Here is a 17796-nt window from a genome sequence, read left to right on the forward strand (position 1 = left end):
GTTCATAATTATTTAGGAATGCCAATTATACAATTAGCTCCATATGGAGTCACAAACCAATTAAACAGATGTGATCTATCCTGCTTTTGTGTCTTTATTGAGTTTTCATTGTATGATTTCTGTTTTCTCGAGTTGCTTTTATGTATTTCTAGCTCTTTGTTGAAATTTTCAGTGCTTTCATGAATTGCTCTTCAGACCTTAGTGAGTTTCTTTATCACTGTTCTTTTGACATCTTTGTTGGGAATCATCATTATATTCAAGCCAGTTTCTGGAGATTTGTTTGATCTCCTCTGTTGTTCAGAACTCTTTATTTGCTTCTTCTTTTCCCTTGACTCTCTTGTGTGAGTTTCACATGTTATATGAGACAACTACCTTTATCAGCTTTGTCAGAGTGGCCCTATTCAGACTATGATCTCACCAGTAAACCTTAACATAAATTATCACTTCTTCTCAAATATTTATACTAGTGTAAACAGCTGCCATTTTTCTTTTCAGCCTCCAGAGATTACATGCACCACTCCCAAAGACCAACATGGTATAAAACAGCCCGTAGAAATGCATCTGGAAAAGATAGTGCATTAAGTGTGTACACACTTCTGTCTGTCTTGATAAAAAAAAAGAAAAGGGTGAAGCATTCAGTGCATGTCCCTCTCATTTTCATCTAAATAAGGAAAGGATTTTTGAGAAACACCTGCTTTCCAACTCATTCTGATTCTGACCACATACTCAAACTGTGGAACTTGCGGGTAGATTGTTGAAAAATATGCATACGAGACACTTATTTCTGTAGTCTATGGAGACTCATGAATAAAACTGTCCACCAGCATTCAAGGACTGGCTGCTGTTGGAGCAAGGCTCTAGGTCAGAGGTGCTAATGCTGGGTACATAATGTGCATGTAAACCGTTTCCTAGAAAACATGAAGCTCAATCAATAAAGGTAGACACAAGGAAACTTGGAAGAACCTACACAAACATTCAAGAATACATCACTTCTCATGATGGTCCAGTTCATCTCTTGTCTGATGTAGACTCAGTAGTAGACCAATCATTATTCAGCAGCCAGGAAAAGATATGAATAATTCTTCATGGAGAAATGTGTAAATTGTAAAGATAACTCATTCTCCCACTGTTGAGAACAATTGGTTTAGAAGAGCTGTTACAGCCATTCAAATCTGCCTCATTTTTGTCTGAGGTTTCAGGAAACGCCCAAGTGTTAACTTTCTTCCATTCCAATGACTCAGTGACTTAAGAGCCACAGAAAATACTTTACTGAATGTGGGATACAAACACTTTTATCCTCAAGAATAATATAGAAGTTGTTCTATATCTTTAGTGTCATGGTTGTTTGAATAAGAATTCTCCGCCTAGATTCATATTTAATTACTTGGTCCCTAGTTGGTGGAATAATTTCAGAAGAATTAGGACATGTACTGCAGGTAGACTTTGACATTTCAAAAGTGCATGCCCATTCCTGGATGATTCTCTCTGCCTAGTGCTAGTGGATCCCAATGTAGCTGTCACCCATTACTCTGGAATCATGCTGCCTATTTGTTGCCATGCTTTCTGCCACAATGGTCCTGGACTCGAACCCTCTGGTTCCTAAATTAAATGCTTTCTTTAATGAATCAGTGATTTGTCATAGCCATTGAAAGATAAGTAAAATGGGTGGAGTTGTGGACAAACATTTGTAAGCCTCTGCTGTGCATTTTGATGTGATTGTTTCCTCGGTTATTCAGTGTGCAGTATTAAGTCATCTGAGTTCTAGTTTTTCCACACAGAAAACTGATGCATGATTAGATAATGTGCTGGTTAGTTGTTTGGTTTGCTTTAGTTTACTACATCCATGGCAAAATCATCTATGAAAAGGAAAAATCAAATGAGGAACTGCCTCTATTAGACTAGCCTCGAAAATAAGACTGAGAAACATTTTCTTGATTACTGATTATGTGGGAAGGCCAAGCTACCAGGAGCACTTCAGGGCAGGTGATCCTGGATCTCACAGAAAGCAGTATGAGCAGCTGTTGCGAGAAATCCAGGAAGGAGCACTCCCCTGTGGTCCTGCTATTTCAGCCGTTTTCTTGATTTCCTTAATGGTAGGCTGAAAACTTAAGCCAAATGAACCCTTTCCTCCCCAAGTTGCTTCTTTTATTTTTCATGGTGTTTTATTACAGCAATAGAAAGCAAAAGACAGAAGTGCATTCAAGAAGACAAAAGTAAAGAATCTGTTTGCAATCTTACTGGTTTTATATAAATCCTCGTCCTCACTTTGGTAAGAATACTGTTATTATTCATATTTGTAAAGATTTTAGGGTTTGCTTTTAATTGTGTATACGTGTGGATCTTTTCAGGTGTATGCACTCTGTGTGTGGGTGTCTATAGAGGGCAGAGAAATGTATTGGATAACACAAATTTGGAATTACAGGGTATGTTTTCCACTTGGGTGTGCTAAAAATCCTGGGAGATCTCTTACCTTTTGTTCAGCTATCTCTCAAGCCCTTATAACTCACATGTTAAAGATGATAAATTTAAAGCTAGAGAAATTGGGAACTTTCCCTCTACTAGATGTTGGTAGATGGAAGATTCAGGATAGCGGAATTGCCTGACTTAGTATTATCTTACCAGTTCCATTATTAGCAAGCATTCTTTTGCTGCCTATATATCAGAGTTAAGGAAGATCAGAGAAAATCAAATCTTTACTGTGTGACATGATTCTTGCAAAAGAATTCTGTTATTTTGTCTTGACAGTTCAATGAAGAGAGAGTGGAATTTAAGCGTTGCTTTTTTTTTTCTTTTAGCACAGTTAGTAGACCAAAGTAAAGAATTTAGCTGTGAAATCTGTGGTCTTCCTCAATTGTCTAAGTTACTTGAGCATAAAGTAAGAACATATTGACTCATTGAGAAAGATCAATAGTGGCTGTACAGTGGAGATTACAACATTCAACAACTCAGTTTACATCAATATCTGCAGGATGAGTTAGACAATGCTGTGCACTATATTCGCTCTGTTCTATTGCAATCCCAGAACTCTTCTTTAACCAAATTATCTAGGAACACAGTAGAACTAGTAAGCAACAAACACAGTCATTGTCATCAGAGGTATATATGTTGTGTATTAATGTCACAGTCTATTTAGAAAACTAAATACCAATGTTGAAACGTAAATCTTATGGATCTAGATCAGAAAATAAAATCCAAATAATGTTGTAATATTCAAATAATGAAGTAGAAATATTTATTTCTAATAGTTCTTAATGATTCATAGAAATGTAATTGAATCAACATATTTATGTATAGTACTATTTAAATATACAAATTCAAAAAAAAGGAAAAACAAATGTATAGAGGCAATAATAACATTGTTGAAAGGAAAGTAATAAGTCATCAGAACTTTACTTAGAAAAAAAGCTGAAACAGAAGTGTTATGAGTATAGGAGTTGTGGGTATCTTGCAAAACTCAAGCTATGGAGTGAAATTGCTAATCATATTTACCAAGTTGATTGGATTAAGAAGCGTCTAGGATATCAGCAAATCGTAACTCTGGATGTCCCTGTGGGCATTTTCTGAAATAATTAGCTTTAACATGATCATGTGGGGCATATCCTTGGGGGTTATCTCTGGTCTTAGCCTTTCTCTATTCCAATCTCTGCTCTCTGAATTTCTCTGCTCTGTCACACCCTTTCCACCAGGCTGAACTGATATAAATTAAAGGTGAATCAGAATGCATCTTTCCTCTCTTAACCCAGGATGACAGACATTTTGTTTAGAGTGATGCAACAGAACTTATGCAATAAGAATTGCAGGAAGACTTAGTAATAACAATTGCAGCCATCAGGTTATAAAAGTGGGACCAAGACAGTGGAACTAGAAATGCTAAATAGGGTCAACGTCTTTCCAGTGACAAGTTAAACAGTGCTATCCATTTTCCTTTTATTAATTAAGAGGTTATTAATGTATTTACATGCTAGTGTAATATAGGACTTTTTTGTAGAGGAAGTTTGAAACACACAGAGAACATGGTCAGATATTTTAGAAGACATATAGAGTACTGTGACAGCAATAGATATGAGGTCAAAATACACAGAATTAAAAGTATTATCTTTACTTTTTGCTCCTGCATCAGTTTTCAAAATTATTATTAATTTATTTGCTATCACTATATGAAAAAAGAAGTCATTTTTAACTTATTTTATTCATTTTTTGATTAATCTTCTCTGGCAACTTCATACAAGTAATATTCTATCACATTCATCTCTCTACTTCCTTTACCTTCTTCCCAACCCCACAAGTTCCCCCTGCCCCAACAATTTACTAAACTCCCTATTTCATTTCATCTCTTTTCTCTTTTTACTTTATGATCCATTGGGTTTTTTTGTTTGTTTGTTTGTTTGTTTGTTTATTAGGTTGATTGGTTGGTTTTGTTTCGTTTGGTTTGGTTTGGCTTTTCAAGCTGGATTTCTCTGTAGCTCTGGATCCTCTGCTGGAACTAGTTCTTGCACACCAGGCTTATTTTCAACTCACAGAGATCCGCCTGCCTCTGCTTCTCAAGTGCTGGGATTAAAGGCGTGTGCCACTGCCTGGGCATTCAATATTTTTTAACAAAAGTCATTCACATGGGCATGTACTTTAAAGAAAATGGCTACATCAGTAAGGACAATGATTTCTCCATCATTAATTGACTGAAGTCTTTTGGACAGGGCTCAACTCCATAACTCCCTTGCCATATATGACTGATTTTGGGCCAAGACTTAAGCCAGTCTTATGGAGACAGCAGAAACTTATCTGAGTTCATGATGTCATAGTCATGTTATCTCTTCAAGAAACTATTTTATAGCCCTCTTCTCCATTGTCTCACATTCCTTCTGCTTCTCATTCCATGGTGTTTATAGAGCCATATAGAAAGCACTGTGTTTCCACTCAAGGCTGATTATTCAACCATCACCTGTTCTCAACTTGTTGATAAGCCATGGCTTTCCATATAACTTCCTTCCCATGCTAAGAGAAGCTTTTATAAATCAAGATTGATAATAGCACCATTCTATGTGTATAGAATTAATATTTCAGAGACAGTTTGAAGACATTTTCAAAAGTACTCAATTTATTACTGGGGCTAATGAACTTCCAGTCATTGTCATTTGACCAGGTCTATAGTACCTTAGGTGAATTCCCTCCTGAGATGCAGGTCACAGTTTCAATTAGAAAGCATTTTGTTACCCTAATAAAGCTGTGCCATCTTTATGCTAGGAGACACCTCTTGCCTGTCAAGTTGGTACTGCAAAATCCAGTGATGATACTCATCCATACTCAACTGCCTGAATAGAAATTTCTGGGATTGAGAAAGCATTCAGTATTGAAGAAACTTTCAGGTCAGTTTTTGTAACGGCGTAAACGAATGCAGACAGATTGTAAATATATATATATATAGACTTACAGAACCACCGTTCCCTTGGAGACCAGGAAAGCAGAAGCAGCGGCTGGGAGCACGCTTGCCAAATTTATATGCAAACATTAGCCCGAGGCAGGACTTATCCCTACAAGTTTTAAAATTTCTCTGCTTTTGTCATAAAGTATGTATTTGACTTTGTCAATAGGTTCTTACTATCCAAGTATAAGGGATAATCAAGAGAAATAGCCATGGGCTGAGTGGTGGTGATGGTGCACTTTTTAAATCCCATCAGGAGGCAGAGACAGGCACACATCTCTGAGTCTGATGTCATCCTGGTCTACAGAGCAAGTACCAGGACAAGGGCCAAAACTACAGAGAAACTTTGTCTGAAGAACGAGAGAGAGAGAGAGAAATAGTCATAGCCATGATATTGTCATTCAAAATATTTAGTATATTAAGTTTTGTATTTGATTATAAAGTAACAGGTTTCCATGTGTCTACTCTATTACACACCCTTATCTTTGGTTAATCATCCCCCTAACCCACTTTTATATAACTTCATTTTCCTGATTCCTGATTAAAGCCTACCCTTCTATTTTTATATTGTGCATGCTCTACTCAAATCTTCTTAAGCTCTCCTTTTTTCCTTGCTAAGACGCTTTTTTTTTGCTTGCAGGTATACCCATCAAATATCAAGAATATAACTTCTTAAATATGAGTTGAAAGGAGACAATACCAATAGACATTTTAATGGAGATGGGGAAAGTTCTAGGGGCCCAGTTCTACACAAATAATTACAGATTACTAAAAGTGCTAAGAACAAAAGAAAATTCTCTCCCAGAGAAGAGCACACCAATTGGTTATCTACCTACAAGGTTAGTCCTGAAAACATATATGTACATGAAGAATACAGACTGGACAGGTTGCATTTGTGCATCTAGGAATATTTGTCTGCCTAACATCCATCTATCCAACTATCTATCTATCTCTATGTATGTGTCTATCTATGTATCTATGTATCTACTCAGCTATCTTTCTATTTGAAGGAGAGAAATGGGGTTCATGGAAAGATTTGGAGGGATGAAAATGGAAGTGACTTAATTATAATATCAGAAAAATTTTATTACAGAAGCTACTGAGGAAGTCAAGTAGGAGAAAAGGATAATATATTCCAATTCTATAATACTCATGGATTTTACTGAGAATCATTTAGTTTTGTTTGGTAAATGCTCCTCTGATTTCTGCAAAACTATAATTTTCAGAGTTCTGGAAATGTTAATTTTAGTGATTTCATAAGTGATCTCACTTCTTTTCTTGAAGATAAAGTTTTTATAGGGTACCTCACTGTACCACTCACTGTTCTTATTATAGTACCATAGTATTTGTATCTTATGACCTATATCTACAGACATTTATGATTATATATATCATGTTTATTTAATATTGAAAATTTTCGCATGCTCTTATTGACATAATGGTAAGAAATGATTGACATTTACTATTTTGTGTCAGCCTAGAAATCACGTTTTTAAATGTAAAACATCCTTTGTAAGAGCTTAGGCAGGCAGGATGCATAATTAATAGACCACAATAAGAGTATTATGCTTAAAAGAAATAGAATTGCTGAAATATTGACTTGTTTAAATGGCTGAAACCTTGAGCAATTAAATGCAGGTAAATAACAGAGATAATAAGTGTACTTAGGAGTTTCAAATAAGGAAAATAAAGCTGTTTGCTTTTGCTGTGTGTGTGAAGAGTATGTTTGAAGTCAAGGGAGTGCGGGGAATAATTGTTTCCAAAATGTTTTCTAGGCATGTTATTCTGGGAGCTGCAATTTTTTAAAGAGGGAGAGTTTGTATATAAGCTACTAACAATGCAATTTTTTTTTTGCAGAGCTGAATGTCTTTCAGAGGGAAAAAGGTTGTAGAAAGAATTTCCTCAAGTGACTTTTTAGTTCATTTCAGTGAATAATTCACATGCTAAGAGGGTTTCTTGTGAGTGAACAAACACACTCTTACAATGTGGTATTATTGTACAAATGTCATGACACCACTATCTAAAGAAGAAATCAAAATGCATGTTTGTGATGTTTTCATGGACACTTAGTATGTTTTAATTGTTTTTACGTTAGCATATAAGTCAATACAAAAACATTGAGTTTGCATATATAAAACATTGAGTTTGCATATATGTGTGTGTGTGTGTGTGTGTGTGTGTGTGTGTGTGTGTATGTGTGTGTGTTATGCTTTGTTCTTTTGCCCCTGTTCCCTCCCCACTAGAGTAACCTATTTCTCCTCTTTAGGTCAGCTGGATCCTATTCTTTTCCCAGCCAGTCTTCCTTTCTTCTTACCTACTGAATGTATTCTTGTACTTAACTCCATATCCTATCAAGTGCTGTGATTCTTTGGTTACTGAGGGCATTCTAGGAATGGGTTCTTTCCTTTGCAAAGGCCTCTCCACCACCAGTCCCTCTACTGGACTGTATTGTACCTCAACTTTAATCACTCTAGAGTAGATATCTGAGAGCTGTCAGGAACCATGGTCCAAATTCAAACAAGATTATTCAAACTCAATGATGCTGATCTGGTTGTGGTATTTTTTTCTCTGAGAAACTTGCATCTGGTTTCCACTCTTAAACCAGACGTGGCATATGTAAGGGAAATGGTTCTTGTCTCTTGAATAATGTCACTAAAAATGGGCTTTGCTTCTATCTTCTATTATTTCTGTATCAACACATCTTTCTGTATGTGATTTCACCAAAGTCTTGGATATGAATAGAAAAAAAGAGTCTGTCTATTTATATCTATCTATCTATCTATCTATCTATCTATCTATCTATCTATCATCTATCTATCTATCTATCTATCTATCTATCTATCATCTATCTATGTTTCATCTATCTGTGTCATCAATATCATAACAGTTGCATTTGGAAATTAATTTATTACTTAATTGAATGCTCTATGATTGACTGTAATATAGTTTTTTTTTCTTCCACACTTAGATTACCATTGCTCTTATGAAACAAAGCGGTGGTGAGATCCTAAAGATGCCTTGGTCCAGGGCTATGGCAATGAAATAAAGACAATATGGCAGACAATGATGTCTGCCATGAGAGTATTAACAATGTCTCTGGTAATAGAGGAATAGAAGTCAAGACTACTCTGAGATTCCAGGTACCACTCTCTGCTGCACTAACTATAAGGTATGCTGAGAGATAGAAACGTAAAAGACTGGAGTGGGACATTTTAGTTTTAAATCTATGCATAGATTACTTATGTTCCTGCCATAAATGCCTCCAATAAACTCATTAATTAAACTTTCTGCCTCTAACAGAATCCTCCCTTCATCTCTCTGAACTCTCAGTTTGGGGTAAATATACATTTATTTTATGGAACATTGTCAAACAAAGGCCTGAAGAAAAACAACAAAAAATAAAGAAAGACAAAACAAAAATGAGATCATAAGCTTTGTGAATGTCATCTAAGGGACTGCATGAATTGCTGCTGCTGTTTTCCTAGATTTTTTTTGCCCCCACCCAATGAATACATGCTCTCCATTTATGGGACTTACAATAAATGGTTTTATCCAAATGATTTTTTTAAATTGGTTATTACTATGTATTTCTTATTTGAGAGCTTAATGTAAGACAATGCCTAGCAAATGCTTTTTATTTCATTAGTATGCTTTTATTTAAAATACAACTTGTTAGAAGACCTAAGTAACTGTGTCAAGAATTAGTTCCAGCTTTCCAATTGTCTTGTAATTAGATCAGAAGGCGGTTGGTTGTTCCCATACCATTTACACTACTTTTGAAATAGTTGGCATATCCTGTTCGGCTCATTAGTACCTTACTTTCCAGATTTCACACTGGATATGCTTCATGGCTACTTTTCTCATCCAGAGGCATGCATAGTGTCTTTTAGCCCCATAGACAGTAGCTAGTGGGACAGACTTTCCTGGTAACAACTGGCATGATTTCTTTGATCACTATGTTCTATGAAAACAGGAACCATGTTCTTGAGTCATGTTCTAGCTCAAGTATTGGGCGTCTCCAGCAATAGGTTCTTACCATTAAGGTCTGGAGGTTAACAGACAGAATAAGTGATAGCTGGTAATATTTGAAGATCTATCAGACCCCACTCTCCAATCATTCCTGGCACTGGGCTTCTTATCTGATAGGCTGTATTTACTATGTGATAAAAAAAATGTGCAATCTGAGAGTTAATAACTGTAATTAAGATTGGAATAAAAGAACCTGTCTTTGCTTCAGCTATCTATCCAGGAAAGCAGAATTATTTAGAAAATTGCTACTAACAAAACCACTGTACCTTGTGAATATATGGTTATTCAACAAATTCTAACCATGCAAAGACACAAATGTGTTCATACGTATTTCTAACTAAGTGTGTTCTTGGCATACAGCCAGCCGCTTGATCCAACAGATGATTCATCTGTGTATGCCACTAAGATTCTGTGGTTTGGTGTTACAATTCCACAATTAACTAAATAAAATTCATAACCTAAATAGAAAACGTGCTAACAAATTTTACATTTTGTAACAAAAGATCATAGTATAGCTTATCTATTATTTCAAAGGATGTCTCTTTAAGAAAAAATATAGGTCACCAGTGGATTAAAGATGGTTGACAATGACAAAAAGAGGAAGAATTTTAACTGTTTGACTGGAGGGTGAACGCTGTGCACCTCTTCAAAAAACTTCTTCAATGATAAAATTCCATCAATATGTAAAATTGGAAGGCAAATGTAAATGATACCATATATGTTAAAATAAAAAAATCCAAAAATTCATTTCATAAGCAGACAATAGTTTGCCTTTATGAAGAAGCGCTTTCTTCAATCAATTCTCAAGTCATCCACTTTATGTTTTATATTATATATTTCTGAACATTTTAAACACAGAGAATTTAAAATTTTCATAAATTAAATTAACTCAGCTAATTATGAAAAATTGCATAATATCAGCTATTTTTCTTTAATTTGGAATCATTTATTCTCAATAAGGTAATATTTATGCCAAAACTTAGAAAAAGAGAAGTTAAGAGACGGCAGTTAGGAGATGTAAAGAACTCTGATTCATAAGTCAGTATGGATACTAAATTAGAGCAAAAAAATGATTAAGATCAAATCATTCTTATACAATCTATACTAAATAATTATTGGTTATAAATATAATCAAGAAAAAAGAAAATTTTAGTTCATTTGTTAATTTCAATGCAGCAGTAGGGATACATGAATTGTTTGTCTATAAAATCATTTATATAAACTAAAATTATATAACAGCAATCTTAATAGTTATTCATTGTAATCATTTTGAGTAATCAAACAGTAATGTAACCTTCAGGAATATAAGCAATTATTATTTACAGCTTTAAAATATATTATCACAGCAAATTTATAGTTTATTATAGAAATATAATTCCTAATTAAAATGATGGAGATTCTTATACAGTGTTCTCCCACCATTTTTTCTATATAATTCTATTTTGTATTAGTAGCTGTAATGTCTTTAAATGTTCAATTTTTTTTGAACCACAGGAACCAATACTAAGATACAGAGGGTAATTTTCTCCAACCTCAAGATTGCATTTTGCCTTGATTCATTTAAGTATAATAGAATCTAGTACTGAATACTATCCTTTGGAAAATTTTGATGATAATGATGGTAATAATCATGAAAATCGTGATCTTTTAGCAGAATCCTTAATATAATTGACAATTATACTAAATGAGACAGTTTTATTGCCCTACTTAAGGAACAGAAATAGCACGCATTATAATACATATTTTTTTTCTAAATATGCCAATTGATTGGTCACGTAATAGTGTCAAGGGCATTTTTCTAGATCATTTGTTTTAAAAATGCTGAGAATTTTAGTATTTTCTAAGGAACAAAAATAATTTATTAGGCAGAAGAAGTTAAAAATCCCTGCTTTGTGCCCTAACGTTTATGCCCACTTTGTACAACTTTCATTTGATAAACAATTCTTCCTTTTGTGTAAAATACAAAAGAACTGACGATATGTCCAGTTATAATTTGAAGTATTTTTGAACTAAAAGTCACAATGTATATGTAAATATTTGTTTCCATGTGGTTGAATGCAATATGTTTGCTTTTATAATATGCAATTGCCAAAGCAATGACATTTTGTGATCCAAAACCCATAATCTCAGTGCTGGATATTGATTATCTACAGCACTGTACCTACAGAATTCCTAAAAGAAGGTGGCCATTACCTACATTCATGCTTTATAATAAATTTCCATTCCTATTAGTTCTATTTGTGTTGCTCTGACCACAATAAATAACTGAAATGACATCATGGAGGGAAGGTTATATTTAGAACAGAATGGTCTCAGAACTCTGGTACTTCAGCAATCATCTTTAGTTACAGTCTGCTATAGATTCAGGTAAGAGCTTATATGTCTAAATGTATTTATTCAATTACTTTTTCAGCCACATCAATCACCAAATTCCTTACAACATGTTAACTCATTTTGTTAATGCAAATTGGTTTACACATATACTTCTATTAGGTTAGTTTAGATTCATTAATCTGTCTTTACAAACATTGTTTTTCCACTGTGCATAATTTAAAGACAAATCTGCCCCCTGTGAAGAGCAGAGGGAGCCTTGAGCCCTTATGTAAGGAGAGGATGAAGTGCTGTTTGAATGAGTATTATTGGCAAGAATCAGTCTCCAGACACATTTTTCGGCAAAGCCTTTGTCTGGTCAAAGTAGAAATGTTCTTAGTACAAAAAATGTTATCATGAGAGAGGGGAGGAATAGAGGAGAAGGGGTAAAAATGTATAACTCAGTAAAAACAAAAAAAAATACTTATCAAATAATTCTTGATTAATAATAAATTGGGGAAGAAATAAGTAGAATTTTCCTAAGAAATCCTATGTGACAAATTATCATGCAAAGAGATCATATTTTAAATGAATTCAAAAATTATTATTTGAAGATCAATTAGTACTTTGCACTATGCCTTACACATATTCTCTATAAAGAATATGCTTTCTTCACTCCATAATCTCATATGTTATTGCAAATTTGAAAGTATGAATTATTTTTGCATTTGACCTTGACTCCATTAGGATATTTTCCATTTCACAGGGAAATATGTGTATAAATTAAATTATGTGTATAATAATGTGTGCTGGCAATAATTATTGTAATTTGGGTATTGTATATCTTACAAAGATACCTATGTTAAAGTTTGGTTGCCACTCTGGAAAACTCCTAGGACACACTTTAACTTTTAAGAAGTAGGACCAAGTCAAAGGGAACTATGGTATTACACGTGTGTCTGTGAAAGAGATTCTGGAATTGGGGCTTCTTCCTGTGTCTTTCTCTTTGGCTTCTCAACATCCATGAATGGATCAGATTTACTTTCCCATCATGACATTCTATAATGGAGTCAAGCAAGTCTAGAATCTCAAGTCAAAATGTGTTCTTTCTAGACAATGATTTATCTCATATATCAGCCACAGAAATAGAAAGCTGACTCACCTAATTTACAATGAAGAAATAAAATGCAGTACTAATTTTTAAAATCAAAAATATATTTTATTACTATCATTTATTTTATTACTACTATTATTAATTACTATTATTTAACTTGAAATACATTGCAATGCATTTTTTCAAATTTGTATGGCACCAACATTTTCTTCTTTCCATACCAAATAAATATATATGTGCATTATGTTTTCATAGATATTAAAATTTAATAGTAGTATTAATAACAATAATGGCTTAATAATACATAAGAAACTAAATCAAAGACTAGATTAGAAGAATGAATAATATAAGTCCCATTTAAAAATTATTTACTTTATACTATAAGCATAAATTTTACACATTTTATGATAATTGAAGTAAAAGTGAATGAACAAAACAATGTTTTAATTTGTTAAAATCTGATGGTATTTTGACAAAGCTTAAAATTTTCCTCTACTATTTAAGTCAGACATGCATCATTTTCTTTGCAAAATCTTCAAAGCCATAAAATACAGTTATTTGCAACAATAAAAATTCATCCTTTTGCAATGCTGAATAAACAGAATATGCATTGGTTAACGATATCAATTCATACATAAAATCATCCTCCTTGAAGCAAGTTTTCTTTGTTTTGGTTTGGCTTGGTTTTGTTTTCAGATGGTACAGTAAAGTGTTGTTGCTTGGGCCTAGCTCAAACTCATAATGTACCACATTTAAATTTTGAACTTTTGGTTCTCCTGGATCATAGCCTGAATGATAGAAATATAGGCCTTTAAACCATGCCTGGCTTGTATTTCATTTTATTTAGCTATGTTTATGTTTTTAGAGGTGGAGATCAAACCGAGAACCTTTCACATAGAGGCAAGCATTTTCTACTGAACTACATGCCCAACTCGTCTTAAAGAAGTTTTCATTGGTTGATATGCTAATCCTGGATACCAATTGAACTCCAATTATAGCATTTAGCAAGGTTAAGCTTTCCAGTTACCCCTAATGGTCTTACACTACAATTGAGCCTTTTTTAGGAAAAGGAAGAAAAATCACTCCTATGTTGTGGAGCCTACCTAGGTGAACTGTTCATGAAGGTCATGTGTGTCTACTCATGCAGAGTACCCCTGCTCTACATTTTATAGATGTCATCAGTGAAACTCATACCACAGAAGCTTTAAAAATAACATATTTATTATGTTTGAGTTTTCCTGGGCTGGATTCCAGGTACTGCTTAGCCAAATCTTTTTCTTGGGATCTCAGTAGGCTGAAATCAATCAAGCTTTTGGCAAGACAACATTCCTTCCTAAATTTTAGGTGCTTCTTCCAAGTTTATGTGTTTGTTTACAGTACACAGTTACAGCTGTAGGCCTGAGATCCTTGTTATTTAGCTTACTGCCAGACTTGGGTCTCCAAATTCAGGCAGGTGGACATCCAACAACAACAACAAAATGCTGAGGGAAATGTTCGCAGTATCACAACCTAATTTCTCATTAAGCCAATTTGAGACATAACATCTGTTAATTCTCTTATTTATCCATTAGTTTTCTGTCTAACAGATCTATTCAATAGTGAGAGGGGGTGTTGAAGTCTCTCACTATTAGTGTATGGGATCTAATGTGTGATTTATGCTTCAGTAGTGTTTCTTTTACCTAGGAGGGTACCCTTGTATTTGGGAAATAGACGTTCAGTATGAAAATTTCCTCATGTTTGATTTTTCCTGCGACTAATATGAAATGTCCTTCCTTGTCTGTTTCGATTGATTTTAGTTTGAAGTCTAGTTTTTTTTTAGATATTAGGATAGTTACACCAGCTTGTTTTTCAAGGTCCATTTGATTGGAAAAAAAATTTTTCCCAGCTCTTTACTCTGCGGCAATGTCTGTCTTGAGGTTCAGGTGTGTTTCCTGTATGTAACAGAAGGATGGATTCTCTTTTCACTGCCAATCTGTTAGCCTGTGTCTTTTTATAGGTGAGTTGAGTCCATTTATATTAAGGGATATTAATTAATGACTAGTGATTACTAGTTCCTATTATTTTAGTTTTTCTTGTCAGTAATGTTATTGTGTGTGCTTTTCCCTTCTTTGGGATTTGCTGCTGTGAGATCATCTACTGTTTGTGTTTTTGTGGACGTAGCCAACTTCCTTGGGTTGGAGTTTTCCTTCTAGTACTTTGTGTAGGGCTGGGTTTGTGTCTAGGTATTGGTTAAATCTGATTCTGTCATGGAATATCTTGTTCTGTCCATCTATGGTGACTGAAAGTTTTGATGGGTACAGTATTCTGGTCTAGCTAGCATCCATGGTCTCTGAGTGTCTGCATAATGCCTGGCCAGGACCTTCTGACTTTCATTGTTTCCATTGAGAAGTCAGATGTAATTCTGGTATGTCTGCCTTCATATGTTACTTGACCTTTTTCCTTCACACCTCTTAATATTCTTTCTTTATTCTGTAAGTTTAGTGTTTTGGTTATTATGTGGTAAGGAGACTTTTTTTAAAATCCAATCTGTTTGGTGTTCTGTAAGCTTCTTATATCTTCATACGCATATCTTTCTTTAGGTTGAGAAAGTTTTCTTCTATTATTTCGTTGAATATATTTTCTTTTCTTTTGAGTTGTAATTCTCCTTCTTCTATTCCTGTGATTCTTAAGTTTGATCTTCGACTGGTGTCCCATATTTCCTGGATATGTTGTGTTAAGCTTTTGTTAGATTTAATGTTTTTTTATTTTTTGATTGATGGATATATTTCCTCTATTGTCTCTTCTATCTCTTGCATTCTGCTGTTCATGCTTGCATGTGTGGTTCCTGATTGTTTTCTCATATTTTTCATTTCAAGAATTTCCTTGTTTTGTGTATTCCTTGTTGTCTCTATTTTGGTTTTCAAGCCTTGAATTGTTTCTTTTATCTGTTTGACTGCTTTTTCTTGATTTTATTGGAAGATTTATTGATTTCTTCCACGTTTTTTGTCTTTTCCTCCATTTCCTTGAGGGAATTTTTTATTTCCTCTTTAAGGGATGCAAATATTCTCCTAAAGTTATTTTTTAGGTAATTTTTCTTCTACTTCAACTATTTTTGGGTGTTTAAGGCTTGCTGTTGTAGAGCCACTAGTTTTTGTTGGTGTCATGCTGCTCTTTGTGGTGTTGAGTGTCACTGTTGAATAATCTTCCAGGTGCCAGTGGATTCAAGGCTCAGATGGTTGCTCCTCGTGGTGCAATCAGGGCCACAGTTACAGTCACCCTGCAGGTTACTCTGTATTTCTGAAAGTTGATTGGCACTCCTGGGTGTTGTTCTGCAACCACAAATGTCATTTGGGCCTACTCCTATAAAGGTTGTGTTTGCTTGTGGCTGCTCCTGTTGCATTTGCTGCCTTGAGCCTGCTTCTGCAAAGGTTGCTGGCTCAGGCCTATTCCTGTAGATGCCCCTAGCTTGGGCCTGTTCCTGCAAAGATCCCTGGCTTGAGCCCAGTCCCTCAGAGGTCTCTGGCTCAGGATGCTCTCTCACCTGTAGCTCCCTTATATCTGCTCCTCTGGAAGTTGCTGTCTGTGGCCTGCTTCAGCAGTTGTCACTGGCTCAGGCCTGCTCCTGTGGAGGTAGCTGCCTCAGGCCTGCTCTATCAGAGGTCACAGGCTCAGGCCTGTGATGTCCTGCAAATGTCTTTGCCTTGGGCCTGGTTCTACAGAGGTCCCTGACTTGGGCCCAGTTCAGCAGAGGTATCTGCTTAGGGCCTGCTCTCCTTGACGTCCCTGCTTTGTGCTCAGTCCCACAGAGGTCTCTGGCTGCACCTGCTCCCTCATTGGTCGCTCACTTGTACCTTCTCCTCTAGAGGTCATTCCCTTGGGCCTGCTCCGGCAGTGGTCACTCTAACTTACATTATTGTTAATGCAAACATATTAAGGCATATCTACCAGTAAGAATAGTAAAGTAGGGACATGTGAGGTACCTTCACAGATGAAGGTTCCTAAAAGTAAACTTCATGGCTTGCTTCTTATCACTGGACCCCCTATGGTGAAAAGAGAGAATGGGCCTTAGTACCTTACTCACTATTCTCCACATGCTTCTCTTTACTTACACACATATATATAGGCTAAATAAGCAATGACTAAAAAATTAATATCAAAAACTGATCCATGAACTTTTTAGTCTTCTTAAATCATATGAGACTAATAAAATAAAGTACAGGTTTTTGTGAGATTAAACTTGGTAATGTTTGTGCACACTATTGTTAACTAGTTAGTCTTATTTCATATGTATTAATTAATATGCTATAAAAGCAACTAAAACCCATATAAAACACATTACCTCTTCTGTAATATAAAAATTTCCAGAAAATTAAAATTGTTACTGACTTAACTTTGGAGTTTTCTCTCTGATACTTTTCTTTAGAAATCCAGATGACAGGGAAGCACAATAATTATTATTATTGTGTGTCCTCAATTTTATGCATTTTTCCCTAAGTCTTTGGTCAATTTGGTATTACTATAATATCAAAAAAATGATTATATTCATTCAAAACCAAAATTGCATATATTGTAGAAATCATCTCATATAAATTGTTCACCTAAAAGAAGAGATGAAAAATGGGAGTGATTAAGCAATTTGAAATTTTTTAACAAGCATTGACCAAAAATCCGAGAGTTGGAACGTTCCTCTAGTTCCTTCTAAGTCAGTGTGTTTCTACCTCAAACCAAAGTCCCACCTAAATGTTGATTAGAGTTCTGCTCTCTCAAGGTTATTGCCAACAGGTGTGGCTAATAGGCAGACTTTGTACTCCAGAATAGCAAAGTAGATCTGTTCCTACCTCAAACAGAGGTCTTCGTCTAAGGATCCAACTAAGTTCCAGTTCCCTTTATGGAGATAACTTTGGATTCCACCCAGGAAGTGGTTTGCCTACAGAATGTTTTGGTC

This window comes from Microtus ochrogaster, linkage group LG1, assembly GCF_000317375.1.
Source record: "Microtus ochrogaster isolate Prairie Vole_2 linkage group LG1, MicOch1.0, whole genome shotgun sequence".
Lineage (NCBI taxonomy): Eukaryota > Metazoa > Chordata > Mammalia > Rodentia > Cricetidae > Microtus > Microtus ochrogaster.